This window comes from Sitophilus oryzae, unplaced genomic scaffold (genome assembly GCF_002938485.1).
Source record: "Sitophilus oryzae breed Bouriz unplaced genomic scaffold, Soryzae_2.0 scaffold_889_pilon_pilon, whole genome shotgun sequence".
In the NCBI taxonomy this organism is placed as follows: Eukaryota; Metazoa; Arthropoda; class Insecta; order Coleoptera; family Curculionidae; genus Sitophilus; species Sitophilus oryzae.
In genome coordinates, this window is record NW_022147515.1 from 1 (window position 1) to 14828 (window position 14828).

The 14828-nt window shown below is 30.8% G+C and overlaps 1 long non-coding RNA gene across 1 annotated transcript; it reads right to left on the reverse strand.

The window, feature by feature from the left end:
* Positions 1-12380: 12380 nt before the first annotated feature.
* Positions 12381-13865, reverse strand: LOC115890613. The gene is made up of 3 exons (XR_004051669.1): positions 13697-13865; positions 12980-13077; positions 12381-12846 (listed from the first exon to the last, which is right to left on the reverse strand). It is a non-coding gene; the product is annotated as an uncharacterized LOC115890613 (long non-coding RNA).
* Positions 13866-14828: the final 963 nt, after the last annotated feature.

Below are 14828 nucleotides of genomic sequence, written 5' to 3' on the forward strand. Positions count from 1 at the left end.
TTACATTAGAATTAAAAATTGTCATTTTTGTTTCTTAAAAATTAATTGATACATTTTTTACTGTACTTTGATTAGTGTTCTCCACACAAAACACATACACGTTCTCCAGTTCTCTGTCCAATTTTTAATATTATTTATTATTTTTAAACTTTTGCTGTTCTTGTTTCTTTATAATGTTGTCTTTGTCTAATAATAATCCACAGATTATAATTTGAGCATAATTCTATATCAAATCTGTGGCTACCCATGTTTCGAACCATAAATTAAAAAAGCTTTTTATTCTGTGGTTCCGTTCTTTTAATGCCTGAAATACGAAAAAGAAGAAGAATGCAGGTGGCGCCATTGTGCAAAAAGTGAGAAAATTTCGAACTAAACTGTTTCCAAGGTTGCCAAGCTATTAGCGAAATCCTGAAACTAATCTAAATCAATTATTTTTGTAAGTCTAAAAAAAATTGAACCGGTCCAAAATCAAGATAAATCTAACAAACATATAATACAAACTTTGTTTCGGTAGAATAAATAAAATAATATATTTTCTTTTAGACGCGGTATTAGATTTTTACGCAACAAAAAATTACCATTCTGTTTTACATGTGTTCAATCTGACAACGATGACGTGCGACATTTTCCGTTGTTAAAAACAAGTCGTTATGTCGGTCTTAAAATTTTTCTGATTTTTTGATAGAAAAAGTGAATTTTATGTACACTATTTCTGTTTATTCTATTCCTTAAGGCCTGTTTAATCTCCTGAAAATGTAAGTAGCCAATATTTTGCCTGTTTTTTATCGATTTTTTCACTTTCAAATATTTCAATTACATCATCACAAGCTTACATTTTTTCCAATTTTCTTTTTCAAAATCGAGTATATGGAAATATAGATACATTCCTTGATGTTTCTATTATACGATAAAAGTATAATTACCTAGAATATTGCTTCATATTTAGAAATATTTGATATTTTTCCTGTCATTTTTTTTTGTTAGAGTTTAAAGGTGTTTTTTTATTCCTAAACCTAAAGATAATTTTTTTGGTGTTTGTTTGTACAGGAATTGAGGTATTTTCTACGTCTTTTCGAATAAGTTAGTGTTAGTATACCTAAAGGTGCCCCTCATTCATCACAATTATAATATAATATTTTTCGATTGAAGAAACGTTTTTCAGTTTCAATATGATGCTTTAATTATAATTTTCTTTTTTAGGTATGTTATTAATAATACACACCCAGGACATAAAGACCACCTAAAATCAGAGACCTGGGTCACCCCTTATATATAATTCTGATGTTTGGCTATTACTTCAGTTTACAAGATTGATTTCATATTATCCGGTTAAAAGTAAGTTTATATATTTTATTATCGAAAAGCAATTATTAATATGATGAATGAATGAATAAACCAAATGAAACAGATTAATATGAAACAAAACACAATTATTATAGCATAAATCATTAAATGTAATATTATTTATTTCTTTTTTATAGATTTTGTACAAGAAATCGATGGATGTATACAGTTCCAGGGCAGTACATTTATCTTTTTGATCAATATATCCAACAATGCATCAAGTAAAAGGTAAATACATATATTTTTTAATGGGTTTTAATGTTCATCAGAGGATTTCATAATTTTTAAAGTTAAGTAAGAAAAAATTTCCAATGAGTTACAATTTATGGTACCTTATTATCATAGACAAACTCAGACCATCTATTTTCGATCTTTGGATTTTGGTCACTTTTTTCACACTAGATTTTACTTCATATGTTGTTTTTGATTTACTTTTATTTCCCAATAATTACTTGCTCCCATTTATTTGTGTTTGTGGGGAATTATATCATCATTTATGAATTCTATCAAATATTCCTTTGACTGCATTTCTATAGGTTCTATTTGTTTGGTAAAATATACAATCTGTTTAGAATTTTACTTCACTTTGTTTATGGTTTATTTTCATTTTTCTATAATAGCTTGACTCCATATTTTCTTCATTGTGGCAGTAATAACATCATTTATTGTTTCTATAAAATATTTCATTGGCGTTATTTCAATAAGAATTATTTTTTTGATGGTGTCGGTGTCATTCTTCTAATATTTTTTGGCTTGTGTAATTTCTTGTATAGAATTTTACTTTTGATGGATTCATTTTCAAGGCATTTTTTCACATCATATGACATGAATTTCTGTAATTTTACGAACTCTGTTGGCCGGTGTTTAAATATAATTTAAACACAAGATAATACACTTAAAAATCTTACAATAAATAAATGATTTCCTAGTCTATTCGTGGCGCATTCGCCATTTATTCACAAACCCTGTCTTCTACTGGGTTTTCTAGTATTTTTCTAATGAATTTTCCTGAGTAACATCGAATCCAGAGCATCATAGCTGGCCTCCCTAAGAGGAGGAGACCAGGTCACCCCTAACCCTGATGTTCGGGCATCGATGACCTATGTAGCATGCATAGGTACCCAAGGGAGTCACCACCCTCTGGTTTTAGCGAGCTAGGTGTTCTAACGCTAGAGGCTTCGGCCGGATACGACCTGGCACCCAAGCTACGAGACTTCTTCGTGCACGTATCCCGTGACGTCTCGACAGTAGAGGGGGCGGGATATCGGACACATTGGAGATGATGAGGGGGGTCCGCCTGTAGGGGGTCCCGGTGGATGTCCGCTCGATGGGTGACGAGGGTGACCCGAGACGAGGCTGCTTAGCTGGGATGGGAACTGACTGGCGAGGCTTAATCGTCGGCCAAGGGTTAAATCTAATGAAGGGGGCGAACTTATATGCTCTGGAGGATTTTTCCTTAAGTGCTTCATGTCAAATTTTCACTAAATATCCTAGATATTCTAGAGGTGGCTAAGCATAATCTTTGATCAATTTTCCAGTTTTTGTTGACCTCTTTATTTTTTCTCTTGCTTTTGGCCTACCTCTGTTATACAATTTTTGTCTGCCATATTTTTCTTTATTATTGGAATATAACCCATCATTTCCATATATACTCTTCCAATGATCTTATTTTGTATATTTGTATCTTTCTTTTAGTTTCTTACCTTCTTCAATTTCATGCCATTTTTTCAATTCATCAAATCATTAATTATTTTTCACTCATATTTTTCTTCCTTATTGAAATATCATTATTCATCACTCTTCTATTGGTTATCTTATTTATATAATTGTATAATTTTTTTGTGTCATCCTCAAAATTTTCTAAGACATTATATTTCACCATTTGTATTGCCTAAATTAAATATTTTTATTCGTTTTCATGCAATTTTTTTTAATTCATCATTTTCTTGCGCAATTTCTTTTTCTTATATTCTTCGTTACAGGAATGAATCATTCATCAATTCTATAAACGCTACCATTGATTGTTTTTCTCTAAGTTTATTATATATATTTGTATACATTTTGTCATTCTTCTGAGACTCTTCTAAAGACATAATTGTCACTTCTATGACCTGTATAGAATTATGTTTTTATTTTCATGCCAGTTTTTTCATTGCATCATATCTCTATTTCATTGTTTGTCTAGTTATTTTTCTTTTCATATTGTCTTCATTCTGGAGGGGTGCAAAGCTAGTTCGCCTCCTCGTGGTGCACCCTGGATAACGCTAAATGAACTAGCAAATTCTGGCAGTCAAACAATCTTAGGATCTTGGGACCGTAAGACACATTTCACCAATTTTCACTTTTCTTCAGGAGATATGATGCAATCAAACAAGCCTAATGGGTTTTCTCCTTATTATTTTTCTTCTATATTCTCTAAATATCTTTTATGTTTATTATTATTTATTTTACTCTATTTCTTCTAAGACTTTCAAGTCTTTGATTTTGTTTCTATTGATGCTTACATGGAGTTGTATAGTTTTCAGTTAATTTTTGAATTGTTTTTTTTTTCATTCCGTTTCTAATTCTTTTTAAAATTGAGTTTTTGAATGGGATATTGTACTGCTTTGGAACAAGAATTTTTTGGACAACTGTAGTTCAATTCAACCACCCTCTTCAAGATGCCATTAGGAAGATTAAATTGAATATTCAACAGTGCAATAAGGATGAAGAAATTCATCATTGAAGAGGAACTGAATAATTTTAGGTAAGTTGTACTATAATGTTTTTTTTAATTAAATATATTTAATAAACACCTTGCATTTTGTAAAATAGGTTGATATAAATTATAATGAAATATAATTTTTATTTCTTTTATTACAGATTTTCTACAACATTTGATACAAGAAGATCCAGTTCCAGGGCAGTACATTTATCTTTTTGATGATTTACCAACAATGGCATCATAACTTATAAGTATATCTAAAATTTAATTTCTTTTGAGTAACTATATTTTTACTGGTTTTTAAAATTCATCAGTCGATTTCATCATTTTTAAATTTGATTATGTAACAAAAAAATCCAGTGTATCAGTGAGTTACATTTTTATGGTTCCTTGTTGTGATAGACAAATTCAGACCGTCTATTTTCAATTTAGGCCAATTTTTATCTTTTGGCTACTTTTTGATAGAATACTATCTACTTAGAATTTTACTTCATGTTGTTTTTTATTTACTTTTATTTCCCAATAATAGCTTGACTCCCATTTATTTGTGTTTGTGGGTAATTATATCATCATTTATGAATTCTATAAAATATTCCCTCTGCTGCATTTCTATAGGTCCTATTTGTTTGGAAAAATGTACTATCTGATTAGAATTTTACTTTATTTTGTTTATGGTTTATTTTCGTTTTTCTATAATAGCTTGACTTCCATATTTTCTTCATTGTGGCAATTATAACATTATTTATCGATTCTATGAAATATTTCGTTAACGTTATTTCAATAGGAATTCTTTTATTTGCATTATTTCTTTGATGGTGTCGTTCTTCTAATATTTTTTGTCTTGTGTAGAATTTACTACAAACAATTCCTGGCGCATTCGCCATTTATTAAAAAAACAGGACTTCCACTTCTAGGCTTTCTAGTATTTTTCCTAATAAATTTTCCTGAGTAATATCGACTCCAGAGCATCATAGCTAGCCTCCCCTAAGAGGAGGAGACCCGGGTCACCCGCTAACCCTGATGTTCGGGCATCGATGACCTATGTAGCATGCATAGGTACCCAAGGGAGTCACCACCCTCTGGTTTACCAGCTAGGTGTTCTAACGCTAGAGGCTTCGGCCGGATACGACCTGGCACCCAAGCTACGAGACTTCTTCGTGCACGTATCCCGTGACGTCTCTCGACATTAGAGGGGCGGGATATCGGACACATTGAAGATGATGAGGGGGTCCGCCTGTAGGGGGTCCCGGTGGATATCCGCTCGATGGGTGACGAGGGTGACCCGAGACGAGGCTGCTTAGCTGGGATGGGAACTGACTGGTGATGCTTAATCGTCGGCCAAGGGTTAAATCTGATTGAGGGGGGCGAACTTAGCTGCTCTGGAGGATTTTTCTTTATGTGCTTCAGTCATATTTTGACTAGATATTCGTTAGAGGTGGATAAGCATTACTTTTTGTCAATTCTCCTGTTCTTATAGCCCACGTACCTTTATTTGTTTTCATATCACCTAAAACTTTTCTTTATCTTTCTTTTGCCCTACCTCTATTCCACTCTTTTGTCTGCCATATTTTCTTTATTATTCCATTCCATTCATCAATTCTACAAACTAACCCAATGATTGTTATATATATTTTTATATTGTTTTTGTCATTCTTGTAAGACTTTTCTAAGACATATTTCATCGAATTATACCTATTTTTCAATCATTTTATGCCATTTTTTCATTCACAATATTTCTATTTCATTATTTGTCTGTCATATTTTCTTTATTATTGGAAATATCACCTTTCATATATTCTATAAACTCTTCTATTTGTTGTCTTATTTGTGTTATTTTGTATGTTTCAGACTTTGTATCCTTTTCTATGTCAGATTTTTCTAAGACATAGTATTTCCACATTTCTATTGCCTGTACAGAATAATGGCTTATTTTTATTCACATTCAAGACTTCCAAATCTTTGATTATGTTGCTGTTGATGCCTAATGGGATTGTTTAGTTCTGGATTCATTTTCTAATTAATATTCTTGTAATTTCTTTTAAAATTGGGTTTTTCAATGGGGTATCGTACTGCTTTGGAACATGGATTTTTTGGGACAGTTGCACAGGAGGAAGCTAAATAATTTTAGGTAAATTATACAAAAAGATGTATTCTCTAAATGAAATATGTTTAATAAAGACGTAATAACATTGTATTTTGTAAAATATGTAGATATAAATGATTCATTTCAAGTAAAATGTTGTGGCGCGCAAGTTATTTATTGAACAGGCAACTAAAAATACACTTACCGTGTATAATGAGTTGCCTGTATAGTAAGTCTGAAATTTTTTGAATTTAGTTTTTCATACTTTTTTAATATTGTAATTAAAATATTTGTTAATTACAAATACAGCTAACTTAACCATATTTTTTTCTTGTAGTTTTATCAAAAAGAGTTCTCTATGTTACGAAGATTTTTGTATATATTATATATTATTTTTTATATACCTCACTTTACTATCATCACTTCTCTAATTATTTAAACATGTAGAATAGTTTTTAATCAAGGCTTGTTAGTGCAATAAATACATAAGTAGTTAGTGCAATAAGTACAAATAATTAATTATTTCTTTATATTTTTTTTACAGGACCAGAAGGATGGCCAGAAGGAAGATTTATTTGCCTCAACAAAGACATCAGCAAGTACATCAACACCTTGGATTTTAATATACTTTTTATATTACTCTTTTTAATAAAAATAATATGTAATAAATAATAATTAAAAACAAATGAGTTAAGTTTTAATTGAACCAAAATATACCTATTAGAAATACTGTCTAATCCCGAACAAAAAGAAAAAGTCATTTAATTATCACAAAAATAATATATTTTCAATAATTTTCATACTAAACAACTTAACAAGTCGTTCCCCTGGAATAGACAGCCATTTCATATAAAAATATAATACCTACGATTACCTCCTCGTTCTTATGCACTCCTGATACAAGTCCCAGAAAATTCAGCTTTTAACAAAAATCGAACGAAAATTTTTAATCCTTGTCCAAAAACACTGGTTTCTATCAGGAGCACATAAGTGTGAACAGGTGTGGAGTAAACTGAGTACCAATATTTATCTTTTCGCTCTTATGTACTCCTGATACATATCCGAGAAAATTCAATTTTTGTCAAAGGCCGCACGAAAATTTTTCAACCGGGTCAAAAATCGCCGATTTTTATCAGGAACACATAAGGGCGAAGAGGTAAGGATTAAATTTAGTACCACATGTAAATAAAGCATCGATCAACGATATTTCTGCTATCTCTAGCACTTCGACCTCGTTTCCAAACTTCAACCCTTAATATCTCGGAAACTATAAGGGTTAGAGAGGAACGGAACTCGGCATTCGATAGGCATTTCAACCCTCTATAAGGGCGCAAAACGAGGGCGCGATCGGAGACCAAAATTTTTTTTGGCGAAAAATGAGGTAAGGTAAAAACCTTCCTTCATTTTCCCTCAAAAAATTTTTTTGTCTCCGATCGCGCCCCAAATTTGCACCCTTATAGAGGGTTGTAAGGCCAATCGAATGCCGTCTTCCGTTCCTCGATATCTCTTATAGTTTAGAAGTTATGGCCGTTTTTCGAAAAAATCTAACTCATTCTAACTCGTTGGTCGGGTACTGCGATTTTTGCCAGGTCGAAATTATTTTTGGTCGGTTTTGTCAAAAGCGGAGAAATGTTGAATTTGTATCAGGAAAATATGAGTGCGAGGAGGTATTTTTCAATACCAGGAGCAGCCAAATATTTATTTAATTTATTTTTACCTCCTTTCTCTTTATGTACTCCTGATACCAATTCTTAATTTTTTAGTCTTTGCCTAAAATCCCAGATTTCTATTAGGAACACATAATTGTGAAGAGGTAGTTTTTACTACCTTGATCTTTATTTAAGGGATAGCCATTTATCTTCTCGCTCTTGTGTACTCCTGATACAAATCAAAGATATTCGAGCTTGTAACAAAACTTGTACTGAAAATTTTCATTTTCAACAAAATTCCGATTACTATCAGGAGAATATAAGAGCTAGGAAATGAACTGTATCCCTTGGAGTGAGTAAATGTAAGTAATTGTGAAATAAAACAACAATAATTCTTAATAGTTTTATTAATTTATAATATTTGACAAAGACACACCTAAATCTAAATAGGAATAAATTTATTCTGGATGCAGATTACACTAATTTGTTAAACTAATATACAGTATAAAAGAACTGTTTTATGGTCAAGTGGGCATTGATTTTGATCGTTAAAATACCGTACGATCGAGAAAAAAAAACGGCGTCAGCGATGGCTATAAAATGAAGAACGCTGTCATTTTATATGTAAATTTAAATGTCATCGATCGTCATTTCCCAGCCAACTGGACGCCATCTTTTTTTCGATCATACTGTATCAAGATAGTGCTATTTTCCATACGTATTGTTTCTTTGTAGTATTATACCCCATAATTACTCCTTTGATCATAAAACGTTTTGATCAGGGATGGTTATGGCGTAAAATACACGTAAAAAAGTTTAGCAAAAAGACAAAAAATACATTTATATTCCTTCTAAACATACATTTTATATTATTTCTGCTTATATTTGGATTTCTACATAAAACAAAAAATATATTTGTATTATCGAAAAAAAAACGGCGTCCAGGCTTGGAAATGAACATGATGACATTCCCCATATAACTTTACATATCTCTCCATATAAAATGACAGATCTTCATTTCATTGCCTTCGCTGACGCCGTTATATTATATTACAACTTAACTAAAACATTACATTTAATAAATACCGTATGATCGAAAAAAAAAAAACGGCGTCCAGTTGGCTGGGAAATGATAATCGATGACATTTCCCATATACATATAAAATGACAGCGATCTTCACTTCATAGCCATCGCTGACGCCGTTTTTTTTTCGATCTATTATATTACAACTTAACTAAAACATTACATTTAATAAATACCGTATGATCGAAAAAAAAAACGGCGTCCAGTTGGCGGGGAAATGACAGTCGATGACATTTCCCATATGCATATAAAATGACAGCGATCTTCACTTCATAGCCATCGCTGACGCCGTTTTTTTTTCGATTATTATATTACAACTTAACTAAAACATTACATTTAATAAATACCGTATGATCGGAAAAAAAACGGCGTCCAGTTGGCGGGGAAATGACAGTCGATGACATTTCCCATATGCATATAAAATGACAGCGATCTTCACTTCATAGCCATCGCTGACGCCGTTTTTTTTTCGATTATTATATTACAACTTAACTAAAACATTACATTTAATAAATACCGTATGATCGGAAAAAAAACGGCGTCCAGTTGGCGGGGAAATGACAGTCGATGACATTTCCCATATGCATATAAAATGACAGCGATCTTCACTTCATAGCCATCGCTGACGCCGTTTTTTTTTCGATCTATTATATTACAACTTAACTAAAACATTACATTTAATAAATACCGTATAATCGAAAAAAAAAAACGGCGTCCAGTTGGCTGGGAAATGACAATCGATGACATTTCCCATATACATATAAAATGACAACGATCTTCACTTCATAGCCATCGCTGACGCCGTTTTTTTTTCGATCTATTATATTACAACTTAACTAAAACATTACATTTAATAAATACCGTATGATCAAAAAAAACGGCGTCCAGTTGGCTGGGAAATGACAATCGATGACATTTCCGATATGCATATAAAATGACAGCGATCTTCACTTCATAGCCATCGCTGACGCCGTTTTTTTTTCGATTTATTATATTACAACTTAACTAAAACATTACATTTAATAAATACCGTATGATCAAAAAAAACGGCGTCCAGTTGGCTGGGAAATGACAATCGATGACATTTCCCGTATGCATATAAAATGACAGCGATCTTCAGTTCATAGTCATCGCTGACGCCGTTTTTTTTTCGATCAAGTATATTACAACTTAACTAAAACATTACATTTAATAAATACCGTGTGGTCGAAAAAAAACGGCGTCCAGTTGGCTGGGAAATGACAATCGATGACATTTCCCATATACATATAAAATGACAACGATCTTCACTTCATAGCCATCGCTGACGCCGTTTTTTTTCGATCATACGGTATCGACATCCAACATAATTATAAATGGTACTCTAATTATTGAATCAAAAATAATATTCTTCGGAGTATAAAAATTTATAATATTTTTAATGTAATTCTTCATGGGAAAAGATTATTATCGATGGTCAAAGCCTGCTCGATCAGGAAACTTTTTGATTGTACAGTATTAAGTCCCAAGAAAATGTTCAAGAATAAAAGTAAAACTTTGATTGTCTTGAATTCTGTGTTTTTATACAACTGGAACCTACTAAAATATATTCTTGATGATATAAGAATTTTTTTTAACTTAAATTTTGAAAAAGTATATGTATAAATTACAGAATTCAACATTACAAAATTTTATTTTTATAATTTCAAAAAAAGTAAAGATCAATTTATATAAAACAAAATTCAGAAATCGTTTAAAACATTTTCAGTGTTTCTAAAAATCTTCTTGAGATGTGTCCAATGGAGGAAAAATAGAAGTACCAGAATCAGCTGCAGCTTTTAACAAATGTTTTCCAAAAATTTGACGATCTGAAAATAAAAATAAATATATATTTAGACTAATTTAGACTCATTATAACAAAAAATATTTTACACTATTTATTACTAATAAACACTTTAGTGTAATTTACCTAAAATTATTTAGTTCCTCTTCCAGTGATGAATTTTATTCTTCATCCACTGTCGAATGTTGTATTTATCAAGCTAAACGCATCTTGAAGAATGTGGTTGAATTGAAGTGCAGCTGTCCCAAAAAATGCTTGTTCCAAAGCAGTACAATATCCCAATCAAAAACTTAATTTTAAAAATAATTAGAAAATGAATGAAACGAAGATCAATGAGAAAATGAATCCAAAACTATACAATTGAAATGTAGACAATAGAAAGACCTAGAAGTCTTAGTAAAATAGCAGTAAAATAAACAATAATTCAAATATAAGAGGGGACTTAGAAATGCAATCAATGTAAAAGAAAAATAATAAATTATACTTAACAAAAATAAAATTTAGTTTACTCTGTATGATATGATGAAATGAAAGACATGAAAATTATTCCACAACTACAACTCCCCTCATAAACAAACAATAGAAATAAAAAAGCTTTAGAAAAAAAAACTTACACAAGTAAATAAGATTTTAGAAATAATAAATGAAAAAAAGATTTCACAAAATAAAGATATAATAGAGAAACAAAAACAGAATAGAGATATGTAGAATTAACAAAAATGCATAAAAATGAGTGAACTAAGACAATTATATACATATAAAAAGACTTTATAATGAAAGAGAGATAATGATGTATTGAAAAAAATAGCATGAAAACGATTAAGAAAATATAAAAGGCAATAGAAATGTTCAAATGTCTAAGAAAAGTTTGAAAAAGGTGATACCAAAAAATTAAAAAAATAAATAAGACAATTGCAAAAGTGATAAGTGATGAATGATAATATTCCAATAACAAAGAAAACATGAGTGAAAAATAATGAAATAGGCATATGATAAATTGAAAAAAGCAAGAGAAAAAATAAAGAAGCATGTGGTCAATAAGAACTGGAAAATTAACCAAAAATTATGCTTAGCCTCCTCTAGCGAATATCTAGTAAAAATTTGACATGAAGCACATAGGAAAAAATCCTCCAGAGCATATAGGTTCGCCCCCCTTCATCAGATTTAACCCTTGGCCGACGATTAAGCCTCACCAGTCAGTTCCCATCCCAGCTAAGCAGCCTCGTCTCGGGTCACCCTCGTCACCCATCGAGCGGACATCCACCGGGACCCCCTACAGGCGGACCCCCCTCATCATCTTCAATGTGTCCGATATCCCGCCCCCTCTACCATCGAGACGTCACGGGATACGTGCACGAAGAAGTCTCGTAGCTTGGGTGCCAGGTTGTATCCGGCCGAAGCCTCTAGCGTTAGAACACCTAGCTCGTAAACCAGAGGGTGGTGACTCCCTTGGGTACCTATGCATGCTACATAGGTCATCGATGCTCGAACATCAGGGTTAGGGGGCGACCCGGGTCTCCTCCTCTTAGGGGAGGTTAGCTATGATGCTCTGGAGTCGATATTACTCAGGAAATTTTATTTGGAAGAAGACAGACAGAAGTAGACAAGTCAGAATTTATTATATATATTTATTTTTAACCAAAAACAAAATGAACAAAAATGCAAGTAGACGGTATTATTAACAAACAAAATGATGATATTATTTCCATAATCCAGAAGATATGGGAAGCCAAGTATTTAGAGAAATAGAAGTAAACAAAAAAAATCACAAAATAAAAAACGATCAAATGAAAATATAACATCTTGATGTACGCAATCAAGTAAAGTTCTAAGTAAATGGTATTATACCAAAAAGAAAATAGTGGCCAAAAGTTGCCAACAGCCAAAATTGACTCAAACTAAAAATAGATGGTCTGAATTTTTCTGTGATTATAAGGAACCATAAAAATGTAACTCAGAGACTCATTGGAATTTTTTTCCTTCTTCATTGAATTTGAAAATGATGAAATCAACCGACGAACATTAAAAACCAGTAAAAATATATTTACCCAAAAGAAATAAAATTTTAGATATACTTATAAGTGTTGATGACATGTTGGTAAAATTCATTAAATGTACTGCCCTGGAACTGTATACATCCATCGATTTGCTGTATAAAATCTGTAAAAAAGAAATAAATAGTATTACGATGGTTCTTCTCTGATATTACGTTTCACTAAATATGCTATATTTTTTTGTTAAGGCTGTTAATAAATTTTTAAAGATTAATTTCTAAGTAATAAATTAAACTTACTTTTAATCAGATGTTTGAAGATCAATCTCGTAAACCAGAATAATGGCCACACATCATGAATATAGGGAGTGATCCAACTCTTCTTAAAATATAAATATCTGTAAAAAAAGTAAAATAAATATACTTTTAAATCAAAGCAATGAGACCAATGTTGTAAACCAGACAGAGAGAATAATGGTCAAACATCAAGTAAGGAGTGATCCATGTCTCTAATAATAACGCTCCTAAAAATGGAATAAATCATTATATATTATTCTACTAACTTAATTAAATGTGACAACAGTCTACCTAGATATTAAACATGCTGTGATGTGTAAACGTTTTATTATTTAAAAATATTATATAATTATTGAAAATGGAAAGGCCCTTTTAGGTATAATAACACTGATTTATTCTAAACGACGTAGAAAATCTTATTTGTCTATACAAATAAAAACCTAAAAAAAAACCTTTGGGAATGCAAAACATCTTTAAACTACCAAAAAAAAATGCTCCAAAAAATACCAAATATCTCAAAGTATAGAGCATTATTCTAAATAACATTATTTTTAATGTACAATAGAGACATCAAGGAAAGTATCTATATTTCCGTATACTCAATTTAGAGAAAGAAAATTGTGAAAACAGGAAAAATGTATCAGCTCTTAACGATGATGTAATTGAAATATTTGAAAGTGAAAAAAACTATAGAAAGCAGACAAAATAAGAGGTACTTACATTTTTCGATTGAATAGGCCTTAAGGAACAGATTACACTCAAATAGTGTTCTGAATAATCACTTTTACTACCAAAAAATCAGAAAAATTGTAAGAGCGACATAACGACAAACTGCAAACAACGGAAAACATGGCGCACTGTCAATGTTGTCAGATTGAATAGATGTAAAACAAAATGATCATTTTATGTTGTATAAAATAAATAATGCTGTATCTAGAAGAAGAAATATTATTTATTCTGCTGAAACAACGTTTACGTTATATGTTTATTAGATTTATCATGATTTTGAACGGTATAATTCGTTTTATACTTACAAAAATCCTGATTTTGATTAGTTTCAGGACTTCGATAATATCTTGGCAACACAGGCGTAAAGAACAAAATGTTTGACCAACAAAGATTACGAAACTGAACTAGCAATTAATAAACAATCTGTGTTAATTAATAGAGAAAAGTATGTTTTATTTATTTGTAATGGTTAATTTACTTCTACTGGTAAAAATATTTTAAAAATGTTTAATTATGATTTTTTTTAGAATTTTAGTATTTCGGTAATATTAATCGTATTGCATTTAGTGCCATCTATGAACCTAGTGCTGTATTACACTAAAGGCATTTTATTTAGTGTATATCCTAAGTAATGAAAACTTAATTTACAGATTTAGTATTTCGGCAAAGTTAACTAATTTTATTTAGCGCCATCTATGTTTTAAATCAGAAATTATACGAAAAGACGTTTTATTAAATCTATATCCTAAATTTTAAAATTTAGGAAAAGTATTTTTGTTGCAAAATTAATTTTATTATTATATTCAACAAATTTTTATCAGATAAATTCTGAAAATTAAAAAACACTATTTCTTCTTTAAAAATAAAACAAGACAATTATTTAATTAGTCTTTATTTAAGCTTTCTGAACGAAAGGAAAGTTAATATTCCTCGAAAGGATGAAAAAAAATCCTGATTCATATCTTTAAACTTACATACTTTAGTAAATTCAATTAAACATCGTATATAGGCTATAGCTTTAACAATTACAGAGCAAGAAATAGTCTTATAATTTAAAAATCCTATTGGTTTGAAACATCAAAAATAAAAATCATAAATACAGGCAAGAAAGCGTGAACTAGAT